The 27087-nt window shown below is 40.2% G+C and overlaps 1 protein-coding gene and 1 non-coding gene across 3 annotated transcripts in view; one reads left to right on the top strand and one right to left on the bottom strand.

The window, feature by feature from the left end:
* SESTD1 (SEC14 and spectrin domain containing 1) overlaps window positions 1-16273 on the bottom strand; it is a 129060-nt gene extending 112787 nt beyond the window's left edge. The window contains exon 1 of one of the 2 annotated variants that reach the window (XM_010602795.2): window positions 16186-16273. The gene's annotated coding sequence lies outside the window, so the exon portion shown is untranslated. Of the gene's footprint in view, window positions 1-15830; window positions 15966-16185 lie in introns of those variants that run through there. The other variant, XM_010602796.3, reaches the window with a different exon arrangement.
* Window positions 16274-26408: 10135 nt separating this feature from the next.
* On the top strand, window positions 26409-26515 carry LOC111749494 (U6 spliceosomal RNA). Its single transcript, XR_002784627.1, has one exon. It is a non-coding gene; the product is annotated as a U6 spliceosomal RNA (small nuclear RNA).
* The last annotated feature ends 572 nt before the right edge of the window (window positions 26516-27087 follow it).

Raw genomic sequence — 27087 nt, 5'->3', positions numbered from 1 at the left:
AGGAGCCTGCTTTTCCACTACAGCAAGTGAAGCCATCAAGAGGGGATCTGTATTACTGCTGGAAGTGGAAGAAATGGGTGTGTGCACCAAATTACTATTTTTACAGGATATTGTATAAGATGGTGCAGCCAGCTGCATCCTGTAGGCATATGTTTCCCAACAACTTGCACCTGAGTCCACAGGGGCATTTGTGTCCCAGTGTCCAAAGGGACATATGCATCCCATTAATCCTACCCCTCCCAGAGTCCAAAGGGAAATACGCATCCACCAAAGAGCACAGGGACATATGAGTCCCACCAAGCCTACTGCCAGAGTCCAGAGAGACACACTCAACGATTCAGCATGCAGTCCATTAATGGAAAACAAAACTAATCAACAACAAAAAACAATTTTTTTAATTTAATCCGGTCATGAAAGGGATATGGAACTGTAGCTATGTTTTGTTTTTTAATTAAAAAAAAAGAACCCTTATCTTTGAGCCATAAATAATAAAATATTTACAGATGAAACAATAGGATATATGGAATATGCCTCAAAAAAAGCAGGAGGGGGAAGGGGGAAGTGAGTGGGCATATATATGAAAGATAGTCCTCATGAGTTATTCATTGTTGAAGCTGGATGATGGGCACACTGTATTATTCCGTATACTTTTGCTTGCTTCCCATAAGAAATTGCTTTCATACTGATACTACGATTGAGGGAGCTGGGTCAGTAGAGTTAATGGGTTACTTGAGCTATCCTTTGCCCTCTCTACTCTTAAACTTAATTATTCAGAACCCAAGATTCTCAGATTCCAAAGTGTCTACTTCTTTCCCCTGGTTTAATCTCTCTTTCCTTCTTTCAGCATGGTGACCATTTTTGTATCATCTCCTCTGCTCCAACCCCCGGTAATCTGTTCTTACATCGCAGAGTTTTTGTAGCTTCCAGCCTTGGCATGTACATGGGGTGGGGGCGGGGAGGAGTAGTAATACACGGCTGGCTGGGTTGAGCTCACAGACTCTAAACGTGAAACTCAAATGCAACGAAAAAAGCAAAGAACGAACACCACCCCTCAACTCCCATCCAGGGGATTTAAAGATTTGGTGTAGTTGGAGGGTGGGGAAAGAGTGGTTTTGTGTGCTGGACAGAAGGGGGTTAATGATAACCATTAAACAGTGCCTGACAGAAAGAAGCTATCAACTGGAATGATCAGACACACTGGAGCACACAAGGGGAAGGAAAAAATTTCTAAAATTGGATATTAAAGTTAACTAATTACAATTATATATGTGAACTGCTTTTAATTTATCCCTAATTATTATGAAACATAATCACACATCTCATATGTGTCAGAACTAACTTCATGCTGAGTTTTACTTTAATAAAACTGCAATCTTTTGTTCCATCCCAACCTCTGCATATTTTTTCATTCTTGGTTGCAAATGTAGCATGGTGATTCCTCTAAAAACATTTTTCCCCCTCTTAAACCTTTTTTAAAAATGTTACCAAGACACCATGCTGTCACACCTCAGCAACTTGGTGTCCAATTTTTCAGCAGTAGCCCATCCTGCAACTAAGTACTTATAGTCTTCCCAAGCCCAAACTATTTCTTACCTGTTACTGTAACACTTTTCTAAATAAAACATTTTTTATCATTTCCCAGCTGATGAGGCACAAATGACTTCACACAAGTAGCATCAAAATCTAAACTCTTAAATGACTTAATGCAAAGACACTCAAATTAATTCATAATAAAAGAAATGTACCACAGATTGACAAAGATCCAATAATTTGGCAACACATTGGAAAGAGGAACACAGACGTGCTCATATATTCCTGGTGGAAGTGCAAAACAGTATAACCTCTGTGGAGGACAATTTGGCAGTATCTATCAAAACCAGAAATTTGAGTACCTTTGATCTTGAAATCTCATTCATCTCATATAGTAATCACCACTGTGTGTAAAATAATTTATATACATATACAATATTCACTGCAACACTGTAATGACAAAAATAATGATGACAATAGCAAACACTTACCTAGCACTTCACTATTGTGCCACACACTGTTCTATGCACTTCACACATTTTCTTATTTAATCCTCCCAACAATCCTATGAGATAGGTACTATTAACATCTCCATCATATAGACAGAGAAGCTAAGAGGTCAAGTATAAGAAGCAAAAGATCACATGGCTAGCGTGGAGCCAGGATCTGAGCAAGTAGAAGCTGGAATTTCTGAACTCGAAGATAAATCACTTGGCACTAATATATTTGAAGAAAAATCAGATAAAAGAATTAAAAAAAAAATGAAGAAAACTTAAGAATCATGTGGGACTCTATCAAGAGAAATAACCTACAAGTGATTGGAGTACCAGAACAGGGAGGGATAACAGAAAATACAGACAGGATTGTTGAAGATTTGTTGGCAGAAAACTTCCCTGATATCATGAAAGATGAGAAGATATCTCTCCAAGATGGTCATCGAACTGCACATAAGGTAGATCTTAAAAGAAAGTCACCAAGACATATCATAATCAAACTTGCCAAAACCAAAGATATAGACTTTTAAGAGCAGCGAGGGATAAATGAAAAGTCACCTACAAAGGAGAGCCAATAATAAGAAGCTCGGACTACTCGGCAGAAACCATGCAGGCAAGAAGGCAATGGGATGGTATATTGAAAAAATTGAAGGAAAAAAATTGCCTGCCAAGAATCATATATCCACCAAAACTGTCTCTTAAATATGAAGGTGAAATTAAGACATTTCCAGATAAACACAAGTTTAGGGAATTTGTAAAAACCAAAAGAAATACTAAAGGGAGTACTTTGGTTAGAAAATCAATAATATCAGGTATCAACCCAAGACTAGAACACTGGGCAGAGCAACCAGAAGGCAACCCAGACAGGGAAATCCAAAAAACAAAGCAAGAATTAAAAAAAAAAAAAGCTCAAAACAGGGAAACAGCGATGTTATTATATAAAAGAAGACAACATTAATAAAGAGGGACTAAGAAATGTAATCAAACACCTTCCACATGGAGAGGAAGATATGGCGATATAAAAAAATAAAAGTTAGGTTTAGATTTAGAAAAATAGGGATAAATAATAAGGTAACCACAAAGGAGACAAACTATCCTACTCATCAAAATGAAATACAAGAAAAAAATAGAGACTCAGCAGAAACAAAATCAACAACAAATATGAGGAAAGGACAATATATAAAGATAATCTACACAGCACACAAAATTAAGTGGGAAAAAGAAACTGTCAACAACACAAAAAAAGACATCAAAATGACAGCACTAAATTCGTACCTATCCATAATTACCCTGAATGTAAATGGACTAAATGCACCAACAAAGAGACAGAGAGTGGCAAAATGGATTAAAAAACAAGGTCCATTTATATGCTGCCTACAAGAGACACAACTTAGAGACACAAACAAACTAAAACTCATAGGATGGAAAAAAATATATCAAGCAAACAACAATCAAAAAAGAGCAGGAGTGGCAATATTCATTTCTGACAAAACAGTTACCTGATTTTAGAACCTAGTATACCACCACAGTAGTCAAAAAAGCCTGGTACTGGTACAACAACAGATACATAGACCAACGGAACAGAATTGAGAATCCAGACATAAATCCATCCACATATGAGCAGCTGATATTTAACAAAGGCCTCAAAACAGTTACATGCAGAAAAGACAGTCTTTTTAACAAATGGAGCTGGCAGAACTGGATATCCATCTGCAAAAAAATGAAACAAGACCCATACCTCACTCCTTGCACGAAAACAAGCTCAAAATTGATCAAAGACCTAAATATAAAATCTAAAACGATAAAGATCATGGAAGAAAAAATAGGGACAATGTTAGGAGCCCTAACACATGGCATAAACAGTATACAAAACATTATTAAGAACGCAGAAGAAAAACTAGATAACTGGGAGCTCCTAAAAATCAAACACTTATGCTCATCCAAAGACTTCACCAAAGGAGTAAAGAGACTACCTACAGACTGGGAAAAAGTTTTTAGCTATGACATTTCTGATGTGCACCTGATCTCTAAAATCTACATGATACTGCAAAAACTCAACCACAAAAAGACAAATAACCCAATTAAAAAATGGGCAAAAGTTATGAATAGACGCTTCACTAAAGACGACATTCAGGTAGCTAACAGATACATGAAGAAATGTTCACAATCATTAGCCATTAGAGAAATGCAGATCAAAACTACAATGAGATTTCATCTCACTCCAACAAGGCTGACATTAATCCAAAAAACACAAAATAATAAATGTTGGAGAGGCTGTGGAGAGACTGAAACACTTATACACTGCTGGTGGGTATGTAAAATGGTACAAACACTTTGGAAATCGATTTGGTGCTTCCTTAAAAAGCTAGAAATAGAATTACCATATGATCCAGCAATCCCACTCCTCGGAATATATCCTAGAGAAATAAGAGCCTTTACACGAACAGATATATGCATACCCATGTTTACTGCAGCACTGTTTACAATAGCAAAAAGATGGCAGCAACCAAAGTGCCCATCAACAGATGAATGGATAAAAAAATTACGGGTATATTCACACAATGGAATACTAAAAAAAAAAACAAAAAACCCAGTGCTGTTGAGTCGATTCCGACTCATAGTGACCCTATAGGCATCGATAAAGAACAGTGAGCAATCTGCGAAACATTTCATAACATGGAGGAACCTGGAAGGCATTATGCTGAGTGAAATTAGTCAGTTGCAGAAGGACAAATATCATATAAGACCACTATTATAAGAACTTGAGAAACAGTTTAAACTGAGAAGAAAACATTCTTCTCTGGTTACGAGAGGGAAGAGGGAGGGAGGGTGGAAGACGAGTATTCACTAATTAGATAGTAGATAAGAACTATTTTAGGTGACGGGAAAGACAACATACAATACCGGTGAGGTCAGCACAACTGGACTAAACCAAAAGCAAAGAAGTTTCCTGAATAAACTGAATGGTTCAAAGGCCAATGTAGCAGGGGCAGGGGTTTGGAGACCATGGTTTCAGGGGACATCTAAGTCAACTGGCATAATAAAATTTATTAAGAAAACATTCTGCATCCCACTTTGAAGAGTGGTGTTTGGGGTCTTAAACACTACCAAGCAGCCAACTAAGATGCATCAATTGGTCTCAACCCACCTGGATCAAAGGAGGATGAAGAACACCAAGAACACAAGGTAATTATGAGCCCAAGAGACACAAACGGTCACGTGAACCAGAGACTACATCATCCTGAGACCAGAAGAACTAGATGGTGCCCGGCCACAACCGATGACTGCCCTGACAGGGAACACAACAGAGAACCCCTGAGGGAGCAGGAGAGCAGTGGGATGCAGACCCCAAATTCTTGTAAAAAGACCAGGCTTAATGGTCTGACTGAGACTAGAAGGACCTCGGTGGTCATGGCCCCCAGACCTTCTGTCAGCCCAGGACAGGAACCATTCCCTAAGCCAACTCTTCAGACATGGATTGGACTGGACAATGGGTTGGAGAGGGATGCTGGTGAGGAGTGAGCTTCTTGGATCAGGTGGACACTTGAGACTATGTTGGCATCTCCTGCCTGGAGGGGGAATGAGAGGGTAGAGGGGGTTAGAAACTGACGAAATGGACACAAAAAGAGAGTGGAGGGAGAAAGCAGGCTATCTCATTAGGGGGAGAGTAATTGAGAGTATGTAGCAAGGTGTATATGTTTTTATGTGAGAGACTGACTTGATTTGTAAACTTTCACTTAAAGCACAATAAAAATTATAAAAAGAAAAAATAGGCAAATGTTGTGTCATATATTTTTACAACAATAAAAATATTTTTAAAATTTTCAAAATAAAATAAAGCTCCTTTAATTTCCCCTCCCACTTGGAGGGTGAACTGGATTTAATAACTCACTTCTAAAAACAGAGTATGTAAAAAGGAAAAATAACAACCTTACAGTGAAGAAACATGGCAAATACCACCTTAACCAAGTGACCAAAGTTAAGGACATCAGTGATGTCATGTAAACAGGAGGTACTCCCTCTCTCATATGATGTAATAAGAAGGCTGATTCAGCTTTGTGGATTCTTTCCAAAAAATCTACCACCCCATTCTAATAAGGAAAAAAATATCAGACAAACTCATATAGAGAAACATTTTATAAAAGTTCTGACCAGTATTCTCAGAACTGTAAAGGTATGAAAAACAAGGAAAGACTGAGAAACTGTCAGGAGGCCACAGAAAGCTAAGGAGACATGACAACTAAACGCAGTGTGGTATTCTGGATGGGATCCTGGAACAGAAAAATAACGTTCATGAAAAAAACTGGTATCTTAGTTTCCCAGGACTGCTATAACAAAATACTATAAAGCAAATGGCTTTAAAGAACAGAAATTTATTTTCTCACAGTTCTATAGGCTAAAAGTCCAAATCAGGGTCTTAGCCATGCTTAATTCCTTCCGTGAGCCTCTCTCCCATTTCTGGTAACTGCCAGCCATCCTTGGCATCTCTTTGCTGGTTATAGATGCATTTGCCTCTGTTGTCACGGGCATCTCCCCCTGCGTGTCTGTCTCTCTGTGCCTGTACTCTGCTTTATAAGACACCACGCAGAAGGGATTAGGTTTAGGACTTACCCTACTCTGGAGTAACCTAACAAAAGAAAACCCATTTCTAAGCCAGATCACAGGTACAGGGGTTATGACTTCAACATATATTTTGCGGGGACAAAATTCCATTCATAACAACTGGTGAATTCCAAATAAAATCCGGAGTTTATCTAAAAGTAATATACCAATATTGGTTTCTTCTCATGTACCATGGTAAAATGGTAACATTATGGGAAACGGAAACTGAGTGAAGGATATATAGGAGCTGTTTGTACTATATTTGCCACTTTTCTGTAAATCTAAAACAATCCCAAAACAAAAAGTTTATTAAAAAAAGAAAACTCTTCGTGTATTGGTATTTTTTAAAATCTCTAAGAGGTGGAAAGGGTGAGTAATAGCGTGTATGATACAGAAGAAGCAGTATGTACACCGGTATTGAAAGTATCATTTGTGTAAGAAGGATGGGAAAACACATACGTATACATAAAATATTTCTGGAAGAATACATAAGAATCTGATGGCATTGGTTAACTTTGAGGAAGAAAGAACTGAGTGGCTGAGAAATAGGAGTAAAAGGAAGACTTTAATCATGTGTTTTTTTGTACCTTTTTAAACAGGTGAATGCATTACCTAAAGAACGAGCAACTTTTAAAACAAAAAAGATGACAAGGACCTGAACTAAAGCAAAGGCAGTGGAAATAACGTAGGAGATTAATAAGAGAAAATTTTAGGAAATTAAGAAAACTAATCTCCTCCATCAGTCAAGGCCTCCCACACCCCTTTCCTCATCTTTTCCACCAATCTCGTTTCTCCTTAATGCCCTACAGAAGTTCTATTCTAGCTGAACCAATCTGACTTCCAGCTTTAATAAGTCACCTGCTTTTTTCAGTACTTCCCCAAATCTACATCTCTCGCTGCAACACTTAGCTCTGAATTTAAAAGTCACGCACCTGTTGCGCCACTCAGCATCCTACATATTTTGTCTATACGATGGATGGCAAACACAGGCACTCATGCCATCACTATTCCTACCCATAACAGCAACAAATATTGTTCAACAATAACAGTACCTTTACGCACTAAATCCAGATGCTGTCTCAAACTACCTTGCGATGCAGTATTCCTGGCAGCCACCATTATCAATCAGAGCTGGACCATGAAATGAAACCTATTTGTTATATCTGGTCTCTATTGTATTAACCTGTTTGCCTTGATATGTTCCTCCATAGATTTCATAGATGAAATATATATATACATATACACACATCAAACCCACTGCCGTCAAGTCGATTCCGACTCATAGAACAGACCAGAGCTGCCCCGCAGTTTCCAGAGCCCTGGTGGCATAGGGGTTAAGAGTTTGGTGGCAACCCAAAAGGTCTGCAACTTGAATCCAGCAGCTGCCCTTTGGAAATATATATATCCCATTTTGTTCTTAAAAGGCTTTATGAGACTTATAATACTTGAACTATAAAAAGTTAATAAATTAAAGATTAAAGTAAAAGAATAAAAAAAGAATACAAAAGTGGTGCCACACACAAGGCTAAAAAATGTACATAAAAAAACCTATATGCCTGCTCTCGGATAGACCACAAATCTGGCTCTCGTTTTCTAGTAACCATTACAAAAAGGAAAACACAATCCACAAGCCAGGAGGAAAACAAAAGTAGTCAGGAGTGGAAATACCAAGTACTTGGTACTCAGATCAGACAGTAATTTTTAAAAGGGAAAGAGAACAGTATATAATGAATAGGGTATACAAGATACACAACTTCCAGTTTTCAAAGAATTGGGTTGTTTCTGATAGTGTCCCTTAGGAGAGAGCTATGGCATCCTACCAAAACCCAATTCAATAACACTGACTTAACAAAAAGAAGGCATAAGCGTTAAGAGCCCTCTGCCTTTTCACTTTGTTTCCTCCTTCTGTGCCTCCCTAACTACATTATAAACTCTTTGAAGACAAGAACCATATCTAACTCTTATACATCCCTCCCTATATGTTGTGTATTCTGCAACAAAAAAAGTATTCAATTAAAGTATCTGCATAGCGCAATTCAAGCCTACTCTGATCAAAATTCTCTAACCTAAACATAGGAATTCCCACCCCTATACAACACAGTAAAAATTCTAACTGAAACCTCAATAGACTGAATTTCTAAACCTTCTATTCTGAGTCACAATTTAATTTCTGACATCCCAACAGCATTTTTTGTTTTGCATATAACTAGCACAAGGCTTGCAAAGATACCAAAATCAATACCACTGAATTTCATCAAACAAAATGAAGCCCATAAGCAAAAGTTCTGGCAATGCCTATCAAAGGTAAGGCAATATTACTGTCTTTCAAGAATGTAATCAATAGCTCTTTACAAACCAGCTGACAAAGGCAGGTTCATTTTTTAAACTACTCTGCAAATCCATTAGAAGACAATGAATTATAATGCAGATTTCCTCAACTCCTTTCCAAGAATCTGCAGTTTCTGCAAACGCCAAATGGCTAGAAAACTGTACTTCCTGGCTTACAACACACACACACGCACACACACACTCAAACAAGCTTATATTTCCTTTTATGATCACTACCTACACACACACACACATATACACACACACAAACAAGCTTATATTTCCTTTTATGATCACTACCTACCCACTGCTCCTTTACCTACTCAAATTGGAAATGCAATGAAGACCAAGTAATAAAGTTATTTAGGCAAAACGATCATGCACAACACAAAGTAACAAAGTATTTAAAAATCTTAAATTACTACTCTTAAGCATAGGTCTTAGAACACAATAACAATTCTCTATTTGTATTTTATTAATGGAAATTGTTAATAAATAACTAGTCTCATTTTAAAATGGTTTTCTTTTTTATACACTTAGTATTCCAGTTTACAACACACTCCTTATTTAGTATTGCCAGTATGCAGGAACACACCCTATTATTCCCATGAGGTGACAGTTGTAATGAGTGAAAGACCATGGATAGGACTGAGGTGTCCACCAAGTGGAGCTTGGAAAATCCAATCCCTGTGCCTTTGTTTCTTCATCTATAAAAAGGAAAATGACAATCATCTCTGTATGATAGGATTACTAGGAGAATTAATGAGTACACTGCCTAGTAAATGCACATAAACAGGTCCTCAGTAAGTATTAGTTATCATGTTTTGTTTTGTTTTTTTTATAGGTAAGGAAACAAACAGAAGGATCTCAGCAGTTAGGTGACCTGTCCAAGGCCAATGGATACTAAGTATAAAAAACACAGAATAAAACTTTGACTTAGGGTCGAATGCTCTTTCCATTATAACAAGTAGCCTTAAAATAGCAGGACTTCATGTTTGGAACTGCTGGTACTCATTACGTGCAAGGAAAGAAAATTAACAATTTGAACACCTGCTACATGCCAGGCACTATACTAATCTCTTTTCTCACGTTGCTGTTGTATGCCCTGGAGTGAATTCCAACTCATAGTGACTCTATAGGACAAAGCAGAACTGCCCCATAGGGTATCCTAGGCTGTTATCTTTATGAGAGCAGATTGCCAAGTCTTTTCTCCAAGAGAGCCACTGGTGGGTTCAAACTGCTGAACTTTTGGTTAGCCGCCAAATGCTTAACCATTGCACCACCAAGGCTCCTCTCTTTTCCCATACCAAAAAAACCCCAAACCCAACGCCATTGAGTCAATTCCGACTCATAGCGACCCTACGGGACAAAGGAGAGCTGCTCCATAGTTTCCAAGGCGTGCCTGGCGGATCTGAACTGCTGACCTCTTGGTTAGCAGCTGTAGCACTTAACCACTACGCCACCACGGTTTCCTCTTTTCTCACAGCTACCCTATAAAGAAGGTACCCTCGTGATGCAAATGGTTAAGTGCTCGGTTGCTAACCAAAAGGTTGGTTGTTTCAACCTACCCAGCAGCTCCACAGGAGAAAGACCTGACAATCTGCTTCCGTAAAGGTCACACCCTAAAAAACCCTATGGGGTCACTATGAGTCAAAATGGACTCAACAGCACCTAACATCAACAACCCTATAAGTAGATGTTAACTGATTTTACTGAGAGAAATTAACTTGTCCGATGTCACCGGCTAATGAAAGATTAATCCAGGTCTGTTTACTCCACTGCTCGACCCAACTATCCTGCCTCAAATGGGTGCAGGTATTTAGAAACCTCTGTCTACCAAAATTAAATTCTAAATGGCCTGGAAATTTTTATCAATCCTTCCACCTTAGTGGAAATCCTCTCTAGCTCCAACATCCTTCTCCTTAAATCTGTTCCTATTAGGCTAAGGCACATAATTATAATAAATATGACAAATTTACATTTGAGTAGCATGTTACAATTTCAAAAAAATTATTATTTTTTTTCATTTTTCTTAGCTACAGCTAGAGAGCTTTCTGTATTATACTAAGGCTTTCCACATATAAATTCAATCTATTACTTTCCAGGTTCCTGTGAGGTAGGAATTATTGCAATTTTACAGATGAAGAAACAGAAGTCTGGAGAGGGTAAGTAACTTGCCAAAACATTACACAACTAGTAAGTAGAAGTGTAGGATTCTGCCTTGGGTCTCGCTCAGCAAAAAGCCCAAGCACTCCTGTATAAACTGTTTTATTTATTCATTTGCAATAGAAAATAGGGGTTAAAATTTGATAGAACAGTAAAAAATGAAAAGGTCATTTCACATCTCTTCCCTCCCCCAAAGCTATCAGGTGATTTCTAATAAAAGAAGGGCAAGGGCAAGACATTTTAAACTGTTGCAGAGCACAGAAAAAAATGGAACGGTTCTTAATTCTTTCCTGGAGGCTGGCTTAATCCTGACACCAAAATCAAATAGGGCTGGCAAACTAAAAACAAACAAATATTATGTTTATCATTTGTGAATATAGATGCATGTCTTAAATAACACATTTAAGAGAAAAAGAAATACATACAGTATAATCCCATCTGTGAAAGAAAAATCACCATGAATGTAATTGCATGTATGTACATAAATGCATAATTGTACCTACACACACACATACGTGCAAAGATACAGGTCTGTAAATGTAACCGCTAAACTGTTAATAGTGGTTATGTGGGACAGAAATGGGGTTGAGGCTGAAGAAAGAGAAGGGAAAAAGAAGCAAAAGGGGATCTCCAGCTTTTACTCTCTATGTTCATGTATTCTTTAAATTTTTATAATTAACCTGTATTGGGCTTGACAAAATACATAAATGAAAACCACTGCCTAAATATTCATTTGCTGTATCTCCTCACTGCTTAAAGTTGATTCTGACTCATAGCGATCCCTATAAGACAAAGTAGAACTGCCCCATAGGGTTTCCAAGGAAATGTCTGGTGGATTCACACTGCCAACCTTTTGGTTAGCAGCCAAAAGCTTAACCATTGCACCACTAGGGTTTGTTATTAAAAAAAAAAAAAAAACAAACCCGATGCCATCAAGTCTATTCTGACTCACAGCGACCATCGAGGACAGAGTAGAACTGCCCCATAGGGTTTCCAAGGAGCACCTGGTGGATTTGAACTGCCAACCTTTTGGTTACCAGCCATAGCTCTTAACCGCTATACCACCAGGGCTTGTTATAACTAAAATGAATTCCTTTATTAACTCACTGGTCGTCATTCATTTCAGAAACACTTAGGGTACAATTCCTATGCATAGGGCACTGAACTAAGCACTTGGAAAACAAAGATGTGCCCAGTCACAAGGTACTCAGAGCTTGTTTTTTAGGCCCCAAATCAAACAGTTACTGCCACTCATAATTCTTAAACCAAAGATACAATGTTGAGCTTTAAGTTAAAATCTAATTTTTTATCATTTATTATTTTTTAGATCATATGTCAGGGATAAAAATACTTCCTTTTTCTGCAATTTGTACTCCCTTTACTCTAAAAAAAGAGTAACATAATTTTTAGTCAGTTTTCTAAAAAAACTGTATTCATTTGTAATCATTGTGTGTCAGGCACTATGCTGGACAACGGACATACAATGATGAATAAATAACATGTGGTCTCTACCTAGCCTCTGAAGAGCTGACAATTTTCCATTACCTACTATGTCTGATACAGAGCAGTACAAGAAAACTGAAATGTGTACCTTAGTAATCCTGCACTTCAAAATGAATCTGGCAGACCACCTCCTTCAAAGTAAAATTTCAGCTTAACCCAGAAAAATAATTTTTCTCAAAAATGTGAAATTGTTGAATTCTTTTACAATGAGAGGGAATAAACTAATGGGGCGGGGGGAGGGTATGTCAGCCTCAGGGGAATAGAAAGCACAACGGCTCAGAGTGAACAGTGGATTGGTTCTAGAATCAGCTACACCACTAAGAAGCTGTTACTTGGTTTACTTGCGCTGTTGCCCCACTGGAAATAAATAACACCAAACTCATTAGTGTTGAACAAAATCAAGAGTTATTTGGAAAAGCGTAACAAAATCTGGTGAATATGATGCAATGTTGGCCTAGGTCCCCAATACCTGCTTTTCTGTCGCTGCTGCTTGGTTTGGTTACTTTTTTACTTCCCACTTTGTCACTAACTAGCCAACCAAATTCACAAACATGGTTTAACTTCTGTATGCTTCATGAAGTGGAAAGAACGCAGAGAGTAAGGAGTGTTCTAAACACCTGAGTTCACTGTATACAGACCCTGTCTCTGACTAACTCCGTAAGGTTAAAAAACAAGCAAGTTATTTAACCTCTTTGTACTCAGTTTCCTCATAGTAAAATAGGGACAAACCTACCTTACAGGATTATTTTAAAGATTAAAGGAGAAAATACATGTAAAAAACATAAACACTTAGCAAACAAACAAAAAAAAAAACAAACTCACTGCCATCGAGTCAATTCCGACTCATAGCAACCCTATAAGACAGAGTAGAGCTGCCCCATAGAGTTTCCAAGAAGCGGCCAGCAGATTCAAACTGCTGACCTCTTGGTTAACAGAGGTAGCACTTAACCACTATGCAACCAGGGTTTCCTAAACACTTACAGATTGAATAAACATTTGTCCAAAGAAGATATGCAAATAGCCAAAAAGAAAATGGAAAGGCACTCAACATCATTAGCCACTAGGGAAATGCAACTCAAAACCACAATGAGATACCACTTCACACCTACTAGGATTGCTATTATCAAAATAAAGAAAAAACACAGTGTTGGTGAGGATACAGAGAAATTGGAACCCTCATGTACTGCTAGCGGGAATTTAAAATGGTGCAAATGCTGTGGAAAACAGTTTGGCGGTTTTCTTTTTCTCAAAAAATTAAACATAGATTTACTACACGGCCCAGCAATTCTACTCCTAGGCATATACCCTAGGAAACTGAAAATATATGTCCACCCAAAAACTTGTACACAAGCGTTCACGGAAGCATTATTCTTAATAGACAAAAAGCGGAAACAACCCAATGTCCATCAACTGATGAATGGATAAACAAAATGTGGTATATACCTAAAATGCAATATTATCTGGCAATAAAAAGGAATGAAGCACTGATTCATGTACAATACGGATGAACCTTAAAAATATTACGCTAAGTGAAAGAAGCAAAATGTGAAAGGCCACATATTGTACGATCCCATTTATATGAAATGTTCAGAATAGGCAAATCCATAGACAGAAAGTAGATTAATGGCTGCCAAGTGCTAGGGGGAGGCAAGACAAGGGAGTAGACTGCTATGGGTTATAGTTTCTTTTTGGGATGGGGAAAATGTTTTGGAAGAAGTACCCAACCTCTGACTACACTAAAACCACAGACCTGTACACTTTAAAAGCATAAATTTCATGGTATATGAATTCTATACCTCAATGAAAGAAAACTATTATGGAGATTTAAGTTTCTGGGACTTTCCACTGGAAAATATTTTTCTCAAAAGACTTCCCTATAGATCCATATTTGTAGAAGACAATGTCTCCTGTTGCTTGTCTCTGAAAAGTTACATGTTACACAGATTACTTGTATTTTTAGTAAAGTAAAACTACTAATTATGCCAGAAGAAATATTCTATAAATCAGATTAATCTGGTATAATTTTATTTCTTCAAAAGAAATGTTCTTATTAATTCTGAGTTTGTTTTTAGGGAGCAGAAAGAGCTTCAAGGAGTCCTCATGCAGGGCATTAAAAAGAGGTCAAATATAATTATTTTCTGTTTCTTAATTAGCGGACATTTAGTTTTCAGATGTCAATGGTAAAACGATTTCCTGTTATTTGGGGTATAAAAACAATCCTATAAAGTTGTGTAATGCTTTCTAAGTCCTTTGGGGATTTTTTCATGTATTTGGCCATACAGTAAAGACAGTCACCAACTTCTGACCACACAAAGTATTTTGTATAAAGGCTTCCTGGTACCAGAACAAAGAAGTATTTTATTGCTCAAAGCAAAAAGAGAATATCTTCCTCCCATTTAGTATTGTTGTGCTAAAATAGCATACCAGTGAAAACAGCTAGGTATCAGCATGACCCAAGGTATGTAAACAAAGATAAATTGTTCTATATTAGGTATTCTTCCCAAGGCTGGGGAGGGAGTTTCTCACACCTAAGAAAAGGCTTTTCATGCCAAAGAAAACCATACAGATTAAGATTTTCCAACATGGGGATATTCTGAGTGGGAATTCTAATTTGAGGAGTTGCCAACCTATATAGGCTGGGATGTATGGTGGGTATGGTTGCCACAGACAAAGGTGACCTGTCAAACAGCTGCTATCCGAGTAAGTACTCCCTTAACAGCACTCCAAGTTCTAGGGTGATGTCTGTGTGACAGGAAGATGTCAAACCACCAAGAGAACCGCGGGTGCTGTCACGGCAGCAGCAAGTCCAAACCGTGCACCCGAGGGTCAAATCCCACTCGTACCCTCCAGAGCCGATCTGACTGCCCTAAATCAATGTGCCTAAAATATACTTTAAATAAAGCAAATACAGAACAACGAATCTTTGCCAACCCGCTCTCTCCCTCCCCTTTTGACTCTTCCAAAGGCTGTAGGGATGTTATCCTGCAGGCCCGGAAGAAGCCAAACCCGGGGGACGGGAGAGGCGTCCAGGAGCCTCGGCGCAGTCCGGGGGTTACAAAGCGGCACCCCCCACCCACCGGACAAGGCTGGTCACCGGCCACACAAAGGAACCAGCCACTGGGTTGACTCGCCCAGCAGCCGGGCACATCTGTTCCCTGGACGCCCGGAGGACGAGACCGGCCGGAAAATAAGGATTAACGCCCAAACCTGTTGCACGTTTCGGGTTCCTTTCACCCAAAAATGGACAAGGACGCACAGGAGGGGAGACAAGAGCGGCCGAGGGTTTGCGGGCGGGAGCCGGGCCCGGCAGGCGGCGCGGAGGGAGGCAGGGTCTGCCCGCGGGCCTCCCACCTCCAGCGCTTTGTCTGCGGCCTCGGCGGCGGTGGAGGCGGCAGGGAGGGGGCGCCCCTCCCACAGCCGCACGGTCCCGCCGCGCCGCGGCCCGCGCCGGAGAAGAAAGCACGAAGCGCCGCCGCCGCCGCCGCCTCCACCGGCCAGAGCTCGCCGCTCGGCCGCGGGGCCTGCGTGCTCCCCGCCCGGGCCGCCCGGAGGCCACACTCACCTGGCTGGCGCTGACGCTGGCGGCCGGCGGCTCCGGGGCGCTGGGGAGGACGCGGGGACGTGAGCGAGGCGCGGGCGGAGGCGGAGGGCGAGGCGGGAGGAAGGCGGGCTGGGGGCGGAGCGGGCCCGAGCGGCGGCGGCGGCGGCGGCAGCTCCAGTCACTCGCGGCAAATCGCGTCCCGGCCACTCTGTGCGTCAGGCGGGGGGCGGCCCCACGACCTCCCGGCACCGCTGTTCGACCCGAGTCCGCGCGACCCAGCGCGTGCCCGGGTGGCGACAGCGAGCGGCCCCACCCGGCGCGGGAAGGCTGTGGGGCGGGGAGTTCCACCCAGCAGGGAGCGGGAGGCTGGGCAACGAGGGGGCCTCCGACTCACCGGGGCGGACCCTGCGGTGCCCACCACTCCCCGAGCTTCTAGCTTCCCAGCTGGAGAGGCTGTGTGGGTTAGTGGAAGGAGCACGGGACCTAGAGTTAGGAAGTCTGGGTTTAATAACCTCGCTACCTGACACCTTGGCAAGGCATTTGGGTTCTCTGTCTTCATCCTGGAATATGTAGATTAGAATATATGATCTCCGAGATTCTCGAAATTCTGACATCCTCATCCTCCTTTTGTTGGGATTCCCCTGGCCCCAAATACCCACAGCTAAGAGATGCCAGGAGAGGTGTTTCCCCTACAGCCTGTGGTGTGGCTGAATGGTGAAGGCAGCTGGAGGGGAAAGGGTTGCAGTGAGGAAAGGCTTGTTTTAGGGCCAAGGGCGGATTAACCAGTAAGCAAGGTACACACGGGTTTAATTGTATTTACTAACGTGTTTACTTACTAACCTTGTTTCTTGGTTAATCTGCCCCTGTTTAGGGCATGTGTTTTTCTTTGAGAGTCTTTCCATTGGACAATGCAAATTTAATCCACAAATGGCCCTCTAGTAATGGTTATTTCCCGGCTTCTCCAACGCCAGTTATTTTTCTCCAAATGTACTGACTTCAAAGCCCTCATTTTATTGCGCAAATAATTTTTATGTCATTTCCTGAATTCAGGTAGAAGAGTCATCGACTAATACCCACAAGTTTACTACCATGTGGTTCCCATCTGGGGACTTCCATATTACTCACTCTGTAACTCACTTCAGTATCACCTAATTCCATTGACAAAATCTTGCCATTCCAACAACTGGGCAACCAAATCTCTTTCTACTGAAGTTCTCGGATTTAAAATCCCATGGATGAATTCTTCCTCTTCATTCTGTGATAAATAATTTGTCTCCACTACTTAAACCTCTTTGTTACTCTTTAGGCCAAGTCTTTCTAATTTCACTTCCTCTTCTGTTCTCACTACTTCCTGCTCCATAGCAATCCCTGGGTGGTGCAAATGGTTAAGCATGTGATTGCTGTTCAAACCCACCCAGAGATGCCTCAGAAAACAAGCCTGGCAATCTGCTTCCAAAGGGTCACAGCCTTGAAAACTCTGTAGAGCAGTTCTACTCTGCATTCATGGGGTCTCTGTGAGTACCAATGAACTCGACTGGCAGCTAACAACAATTCTTCATTTGACTGCCAAAGGATGTTCCAAAAACACAAAACTGAACATGGTAACTCCCTCCTTAAAATCCTTCTGAAACTCTCCTCCTGGACAATCAGTTCCAAGCTAGTCACCATGGTATACAGGCTCCTGGTAATCTGATCCCTCTACCTCTTTAGCTTCATCTCCAGCTCTGACTCCTACCACACCCACATCACACACAGATTCAACAGGCTTTGACTTTGAGTATTTTCCTCCATCTGAAATCCATCCTCATTTAACCACGTAAACTTATTCTTCAAGAGATCTAGCATTACCTCCTCTTCGGGGTCTTCCCTGACATCCGTTCCTTCCTCCACACCCGCATTCTCATCCCTCACACTTATACTGAATTAAATACTCTTTCCTTTCTGCTTTCATTGAACCTTTTATTTGTTCTCTACGATAATCCTTAGCACTTTCTTTTTTCCTGTTTCCTTTCTGAGAGGTCATTGAGAAGACAGATTTTCTCTAGTTCATCTTTGGCTCTTCAGAACATAGCACAGTGCTCAGCAAAAAGAAGATCCTCTCTAAATATTTGTTGAAATGAGACAGTTATTATTCAATCTGATAAATAGGTATTGACCATCTCCTCACTAAGAGAGAAAAGCAATGTGATCCACAGTTCCTGCCTTCCTTCAATTAACCTTTCATGGCATTCTGTGCTTCCTTTCTCTGCTGTGTCTTGGCATTCAATTCTGCTTATCATTTTAAACATTCTCCTGCTACTACTCACATTCTTTGCTTATCCTGATAAAGCAAGGGGATGCCAAACAATCCATTATATAATTCACAAAACATCCCTGCCGTTTCTCTTTCCATACCTTCTGGCTCCACACTGTGTTACCCAGTTACTATACGAGGGCTAACTGCTTGTAACAGAAAAACCCTTAGACTTAATCTAGAGAATGAAGTTAAGGTGCTATATTTTCACATAGTTACTGAATGAACTTAGCTCAATCACTTAAATTCACCAGGCCTTACTTCTGGGTTTGTTTGGCTCTATGATTAGCATTCATGTTTAATATTTTATCACTAAGGTAAGTACATTCTTTTTTATATATAAGTATAAATTGAGGGGACTACCAGATCCTTGCAAAGTGGCTGTCCAGCATTTGCTTGAACTCTCCACTGTCAGAGAACCACCCTTAGAATAATATTAATCTTTGACTAGTCCTAGTAGATTTCATTTCACTTAGATCCACAATCAACATCCGTGAAAGCAGCAGTCAAGAAATCAAACAACACATTGCATTCAGCAAATCTGCTGTAAAAGACCTCTTTAAAGTGTTAAAAAGCAAAGATGTCACCTTGAAAACTAAGGTGCAGCTGACCCAAGCCATGATGTTTTCAGTCACCTTATATGCACATGAAAGCTGGACAATGAATAAGTAAGACTGAAGGAGAATTGGTATCTTTGAATTATGGTGTTGGTGAAGAATATTGAATATACCATGATCTGCAAAAAGAATGAACAAATCTTGTCTTGGAAGAAGTACAGCCGGAATGCCCCTGAGAAGCAAGCAGGGTGAGACTATGTCTCACATACTTTGGATATGTTATCAGGAGGGACCAGACTCTAGAGAAGGACATCATCCTTGGTAAAGTCATCAAAAAAGAGGATTGACACAGCTGCTGCAACGATGGGCTCAAGTATAACAGTGGATGTGAGGATGCGCAGGACCAGGCAGTGTTTCGTTCTGTGGTACACAGGGCCGCTATGAGTCAGAACTGACTTGATGGCACCTAACAACAACTAGTCCTTTCAATGAACTGCAATTCAACTCCCTAAAAATTTGGTAGGTAGCTGTGGTATTGGTAGAAATGCCACTGAATTTGGATTCTGAAGTGGTGGGGTCAAATTCCAATTCTGCAACTTCCTAGCTGTGTAATCTTGAACAAGCCACAAAACTGTCCCAAGTATGAATTTGCTTATCTCCAGAAGGGGGACTAATAATAACACCTTAAATTATTGTTATAAATATGAATACAGTATACTTAAAATGCCCAGTGCAGTGCCTTACACATAGTTGGTGCTCTAAAGGCATTCATTAAATCTGAATCTAGCACTATTTGTTAGGTACGGAACAAGCTCAATTCCCCTTACATATTATGTGTCTTTTCACGCCTATCCTCCATTCACATGCCCGCATTCATCTCCTCCTCTCATCTAAACCTACTCTGTTGTTGCTGTTAGGTGCTGTCCCTTCAGTTCTGACTCATGGCAACGCTGTGTACAACAAAACAAAACGCTGCGGGTTCCTGCACCATCCACGTAATCATTGCTATGTTTGAGCCCATCATTGCAGGCACTGTGTCAGTCTATCTCATTGAGAGGGTCTTCCTCTTTTTCTCTGACCCTGTGCTTTACCAAGCATGATGTCCTTCTTCAGTGAATGGTCCCTCCTGATATCATGCCCAAAGTACATGAGACAAAGGCTCAACCATCCTCGTTTCCAAGAAGCATTCTGGCTGTACTTCTTCCAAGACAGACCTATTCATTCTTCTGGCAGTGCATGGTATGTTCGGTATTCTTCACCAACACCGTGGTTCAAAAACATCAGTTCTTCTTCAGTCTTCCTTATTCATTGTCCAGCTTTTGCATGCATGTGAGGCAATTGAAAAGATCATGGCTTAGGTCAGGTGCACCTTAGTCCTCAAAGTGACATCTTTGCTTTTCAACACTATAAAGACCTCTTTTGGAGCAGATTTGCCCAATGCAACGTATCATTTGATTTCTTTAGTGATGTTTCCATGGACATTGATTGTGGATCCAAGTAAAATATAATCCTTGACAACTTCAGTATTTTCTTCATTTAGTATGACATTGCTTATTAGTCCAGTTGTGAGGATTTTTGTTTTCTTTATGTTGAGATTCAATCCATAGTGAAGGCTGTAGTCTTTGATCTGCATCAGCAAGCACTTTAGGTCTTCTTTGCTTTCAGCAAGCAAGGTTGTGTCATGTGCATATCGAAGGTTGTTAATGAGTTTTCCACCAATCCTAATGCTGCATTCTTCGAGCCTGGCTTCTCAGATCATATGCTCAGCATACAGATTAAATAAGTATGGTGAAAGGATACAACCCTGATGCACACCTTTCCTGATTTTAAACCACTCAGTATTCCCTTGTTCTGTTTGATCGACGGCATCTTTGTCTGCGTACAGGTTCTGCATGAGCACAGTTAAGTGTTCTGAAATTCCCGTTCTTTGCAATGTTATCCATAATTGGCTATGATCCACACAGTTGAATGCCATTGCATAGTCAATAAATCACAGGTAAACATCTTTCTGGTATTCTCTGCTTTCAGGCAAGATCTATCTGACATCAACAATGATATCCCTCATTCCATGTTCCCTTCTGAATCTGGATTCAATTTCTCACAGTTCCCTATGCTGCAACCATTTGTGAATTATCTTTGGCAAAGTTTTACTTCCATGTGATATGAAGGATATTGTTTGATAATTTCCACATTCTGTTGGATCACCTTCCTTTGGAATGGGTACAAATATGGATCTCTTCTAGTTGGTTGGCCAGGTAGCTGTCTTCCAAATTTCCTGGCATAGACAAGTGAGCACCTCCAGCACTGTATCTGTTTGTTGAAATATTTCAGTTGACATTCCGTCAGTTCCTAGAATCTTGTTTTTTGCCAATGTCTTCAGTGCAGCTTGGACTTCTTCCTTCAGTACCATTGGTTCTTGACCATATGCTACCTCCTCAAATGGTTGAATGTCGACCAACTCTTTTTGGTACAATGACTGTGTATTTCTTCCATCTTCTTCAATGCTTTCTGTGTCGTTCAATATTTTGCCCATATAATCCTTCAATATAGCAACTCAAGGCTTGAATTTTTTCATCAGTTTTTCCAGCTTGAGAAATACCAAGCGCGTTCTTCCCTTTTGGTTTTCTAACTCCAGGCCTTTGCACATTTCATTATAATACTTTTCTTTGTCTTCCTTTGCTGCCCTTTTAAATTTTTTGTTCAGCTCTTTTACTTCATCATTTCTTCCATTCGTGTAGATACTGTGCCCTTAAGAGCAATTTTCAAAGTCTCTTATGACATCCGTTTTGGCCTTTCTTTCTTTTTAATGATCTTTTGCTTTCTTCATGTATGATGTCCTTAATGTCATCCCACAACTCATCTGGTCTTCGGTCATTAGTGTTTAATGTGTCAAAACATACTCTAGTGCATTTTAAATTGCAGTATCCAGAAGTAAGTTCGATAGCTTACATAGAAGAGTAGAGGAATGTAATCTTCTACATTCTATTGATATTTCAAAATTCAGCTTGATGTCACATTACCAAGGAGCCCTGGTGGTGCAATGGTTAAGCACTGGGCTGCTAACCCACCAGCTGCCCCTTGGGAGAAAGATATGGCAGTCTGCTTCTGTAACAATTACAGAATTACTCCATCCTATAGCTTTGATGGCGACTTGATGGCAACGGGTTTGGTTTGGTTTATCACATCAACAATTTTTCTACCACCCCACTCTATTCATAAATACCATGCTTTTGCCAGCTAAAAACAAATACCCCCAAAACTTCTAAATCTTTGACACATATGGGGTATATAACTGTATCCCTTTCATCCTATTTCTGTACAATTTGTTTTTGGAGACCAAGTGCAAATTTTTGCATTTTTTCTTCTTAAATAATACTTTGGAAGTTATGTACCAGGGGACTCTGCCAAATGGAAATAAATGTGAAATGAAAATAACATTTAAAACTATTCAGAGAATCCAAATGACATTTTAAGTACTTGAATCTCTCAAGACCCCTCTGAGGTAAGAAAGACTGGCATTCTTAATGCCATTTTACTGAACCTCAGTAGGATTAGGTAATTTGCTAAGCATTCACTCCACACCAAAGTCTGTTTCTGGGAGAAACTGCTCTACCAACAACCCCTACTGAAGGGATGGTCTAGGCAGTACTGTTTTGTGCTGTGTAAACCCTGAATCAAGGAGCTGTGGTGGCCCAGTGGTTAAGTGCTCAGTTGTTAACTCAAAGGTCTGCAGTTCAAACCCACCAGCTACTCTGTGGGAGAAAGGTGTGGCAGTCTGCTTTTGTAAAGATTAAACCAAAAAAAAAAAAGTCAAACCCATTTTAGTCAAGTAGATTCTGACTTATAGCTACCCTACAGGACAGAGTAGAACTGCCCCATAGAGTTTCCAAGGAGCACCTGGTGAATTCGAACTGCCAGCCTTTCAGTTAGCAGCTGTAGCGCTTAACCACTCGCCACTAGGGTTTCCTTCATAAAGATTACAGCCTTGGAAACCCTGTGGGGCAGTTCTACTCTGTTCTATAGGGTTGCTATGAGTCAGAATTGATTCAATGGCAACGGGTTTGGTTTTGGTAATCCCTGATTGCACTTGACCTGAAAGTAGCAAAGTTACAGGTTGTCCAAAATAAGTGACTTGAGAAAAAAAAAAAGAAAATACTCATTACAAAAAAAAAAAAAAAACTGACCCAATCTGTCAACCAATTGGGAAACTGACTCTAAAAGGAGGCACAAAGGGAGGGCATGGGTGGGAGGGGCCATAATCATCAGCGAGCAGAAGTTATGTCAGCCAAACACTAAAGCAGAAAACATTCATTCACACATTGATTTATTCAACAAATATTTATTAAGCATCTCCTCTCTTTAAGGTGTTGGGGATACAATATGGAAAAAAAAAACACAAAAAAATTCTGCCTCATGGATTGGGACAGACAAGAAACACAGTACATAACTAAACCATAAAAAAAAAAAAAAACCCTCTTGCTGTGGAGTCAAGTTCTATTAGAAAGTGATCCCCCCCCCCCAAAAAAAAAACCTGTTGCCATCGAGTTGCTTCTAACTAATAACGACCTTATAGGACAGAGTAGAATTGCCCCGTAGAGTTTCCAAGGAGCACCTGGTGGATTCGAACTGCCAGCCTTTTTGGTTAGCAGCCATAGCACTTAACCACTATGCCACCAGAGTTTTCTAGAAGGTGGTAAGTGTTAAATAAAAATAATGTTGAACAGGGGACTAGAAGGTGTAGAGGGTGGGATACAATGTTTAATAACATGAACAAGGAAGCCCTTGCTGAGCAAGTGACATTTGAGCAAAGACTTGAAGGAGGTGAGAGAGTGAGCTGTGGTAAAGAAAAGACACACAGAGTAGAAGCTGAGGGAGCCAACTGGTAGGAGGCAATCATGAAAACAAAAACAAGCAGATACCAAGAGAGTAGCAAAATCACGGCAACACAAAGAGCAAGGTGTTCAAAATCTAGTTGAACCTTTGCAGATGTTGCTGCTGGTAGGTGCCGTTGAGTTGATTCTGACTCAGAGCCACCCTATGTACAACAGAACAAAACACTGCCAGTCATGTGCCATCCTTACAATTCTTGTTATGCTTGAGTCCATCGTTGTAGCCACTGTGTCAACCCATCTTGTTGAGGGTCTTCCTCTCTTTTCGCTGACCCTCTGATTTACCAAGCATGATGTCCTTCTCCAGAGACTGATCCCTTCTGATAACATGTTCAAAGTATGTGAGATGTCGTCTCACCACTGTTGCTTCTAAGGAACATTTTGGTTTTACTTCTTCCAAGACAGATTTGTTCGTTCTTCTGGCAGTCCATGGTATGTTCAATATTCTTCGCCAACACCACAATTCAAAGGTGTCCGCTCTTCGGTCTTCCTTATGCATCATTCAGCTTTCACGTGCAGATTAAAAAAAAAACAAACAAAAACCCAAACCCATTGCCGTCAAGTTGATTGCAACTCATACCAACCCTATAGGACGGAGTAGAACTGCCCCATAGGGTTTCCAAGGAGTGGCTGGTGGATTTGAACTGCCAACCTTTTAGTTTGCAGCTGTAGCACTTAACCACTACACCACCAAGGTTTCCACATGCAGATAGGGCCTCAAAACCTGTGTTTTAAGAACGTCCCCCCAGGTGATTAGGGTATTCCACCAGAGAGAGGGAAATCCATAAACTCTTGCTGCTGAGCACTGGAGTGTTGCCCTGGATTCTGATGTTGTTAGTTGCCGTCGAGTAGGCTCAACTCATGGAGACATCATCTACAACAGAAAACACAACCAGTTGAGTCCATTCTGAGTCATGGTGACCACATGTGTGTCAGAATAGAATTGTGCTCCACAGGGTTTTCAATGGCTGATTATTTGGAAGTAGATTACTAGGCTTTTGTTCTAAGGGTCCCACTAGGTGGACTCAAACCTCCAACATTTTGGTTAGCAGTTTAGCATGCTCATTGTTTCTACCACTCAGAGACTCCATGTGTAACATACCAACAACCAAATCAAATCTATTGCCATAGAATTTCCAAGGCTGTAATCTTTACGGAACTCGACTGCCACATCTTTCCCATGAGGAGTGGTTGGTGGGTTCGAACTGCCTACCTTTCATTAGCAGCTAAGTGCTTTAACCATTGAACCTACTGAGCTCCTATGTAATAGCAGATCCAAAGACACAAAACCAAATCCATTGCCATCAAGTCAATTCCAACTCACAGCAACCCTATAGGACAGAGTAGAACTGCCCCATAGGGTTTCCAAGGAGCAGCTGGTGGATTCCAACTGCCCACCTTTTTGATTAGCAGCCAAGCTCTTAACCATTGTGCCATCAGGGCTTCTATATAACAGAAGGCCCTTCAAATTTTGTGTTCCACAAAGCTCAACTTAATTTGCATTCTTTTTCTCCTAGAAGGTTTAGTTGTTCGGCTTCTCTGGTATTCACGGGAAGCCTGGTATCATGGCTGAGATTTCAGTTTTCTAATTTCCACATGTTTTCTTCACAAAACAAACGAAAACCAAACTCTGACACCCTAATCCCTGAGATGACATATTTGGGCTTCTGTATCTTATAACCAAAATACCACAGTGACAAAACTATGAGATGGTGGTACCAAAACTGGATCACTAGGTTTGTGTTCTTCATTCTGTAACCCTTGCCTTTCAGAGGGAAAACAAAAATGCAAATGTGGGGGTATTTCCTTAACCTTTCAAAATTAACTTTTAAATACTGTCAAAGTATTATATTTTAAAATTTAAAGGCTTATCAGGAAAAAATATTTTATGGTATTTATTTTAATAATTTACCTTAATACATTATTGAGTTTTTAAAATATTATGTAATAATTTTAATGAAATTACTCTGAGCATTTATTAGTTTTTACATTTGACGTTTTAATCCCAAGGTCAAAATTTCTCTCATTGAGGAAGCTAAAAAGGTCTGGTATTTTTTAAAACATTTATTTTTCAGGCCTTTGAAATTGTAAAGATGACACTTTCAAGCTTTGTTTTTTTTGTTTGTTGTTTGGCCACCTATTAGTTCATAATCTAGGCCAGTGTATTTGGAGCCCTTTAGACAACAGAACTTTTTGTAAGGCCAACATAGTTTGCGTTCATTTGTGTCAGGTGAGTCCCCCCACCACAATAATACTTTCACAAAACGTTTTTGGTAAACAGGCCAAACGAGAGATTAAAAAGCAGTGTTTCATTTTTTGTAAAATCAGCAAAACCTTTTTCTAACATACCTGATGTCTTTTTTTCTAGGTGCAGAATCACAGGATTTTAAAGCTAGGCCACCTTTTCCAACATCCTCATTTCCTGAGACCCAGACAAGTTAAATAAACAACATACCCAATTCTGGACTTAGTTAACAAAAGAAATATCAAGACTTTAGACCTTCTGTGCTCGATTCAGCAGTGCATATACTAAAAATGGAATGCTACAGGGAAGATTAGCATGGCCCCTGCACAAGGATGACATGCAAATTCGTGAAGTGTTCCATATTTTTGTATGTAGCAAGGTGTATATAAGTTTTTGTGTGAGAGACTGACTCGAATTGTAAACTTGTGCTTAAATCACGATAAAAATTTAAAAAAAAAAAAAAAGGGAATTTAGACCTCCTGACTACTAGTTGGAGCCCTGGTGGTATAGTGGTTAAGAGCTCTGCTGCTAACCAAAACGTTGGCAGTTCAAATCTGCCAGAGGCTCTTTGGAAACCCTATGGGGCAGTTCTACTCTGCCCTTTGCTAAATTCTGTTACGAAGCTCATGTTAACTAAGAGTGACAGTAAATTGATAGTAAATTAGGAAATTGTCTATGAGTTGGAATCAACTCAACGACAACAGTTTTTTTTTTTTTGACTACCAGTTAGGAGCCCTGGTGGTGCAGTGGCTAATCCCTCAGCTGCTAACTGAAAAGTCGGCAGCTTGAACCACCAGCCGATGCGTGGGAAAAAGATTTGGCAGTCTGCTTCTGTAACTTGGAAACCATGCGAGGCAGTTCTACTCTGTCCCATTGGGTGGCTATGAGTTGGAACTGACTCCATAGCAATGGGTTTTTTGACTAGTTGCATATAAGATG

The sequence above is a fragment of the Loxodonta africana genome, chromosome 6 (assembly GCF_030014295.1).
Source record: "Loxodonta africana isolate mLoxAfr1 chromosome 6, mLoxAfr1.hap2, whole genome shotgun sequence".
Classification (NCBI taxonomy): Eukaryota; Metazoa; Chordata; class Mammalia; order Proboscidea; family Elephantidae; genus Loxodonta; species Loxodonta africana.
The sequence above is the reverse complement of the archived record's forward strand: the minus strand, read 5'-3'. Positions and strand labels throughout refer to the sequence as shown.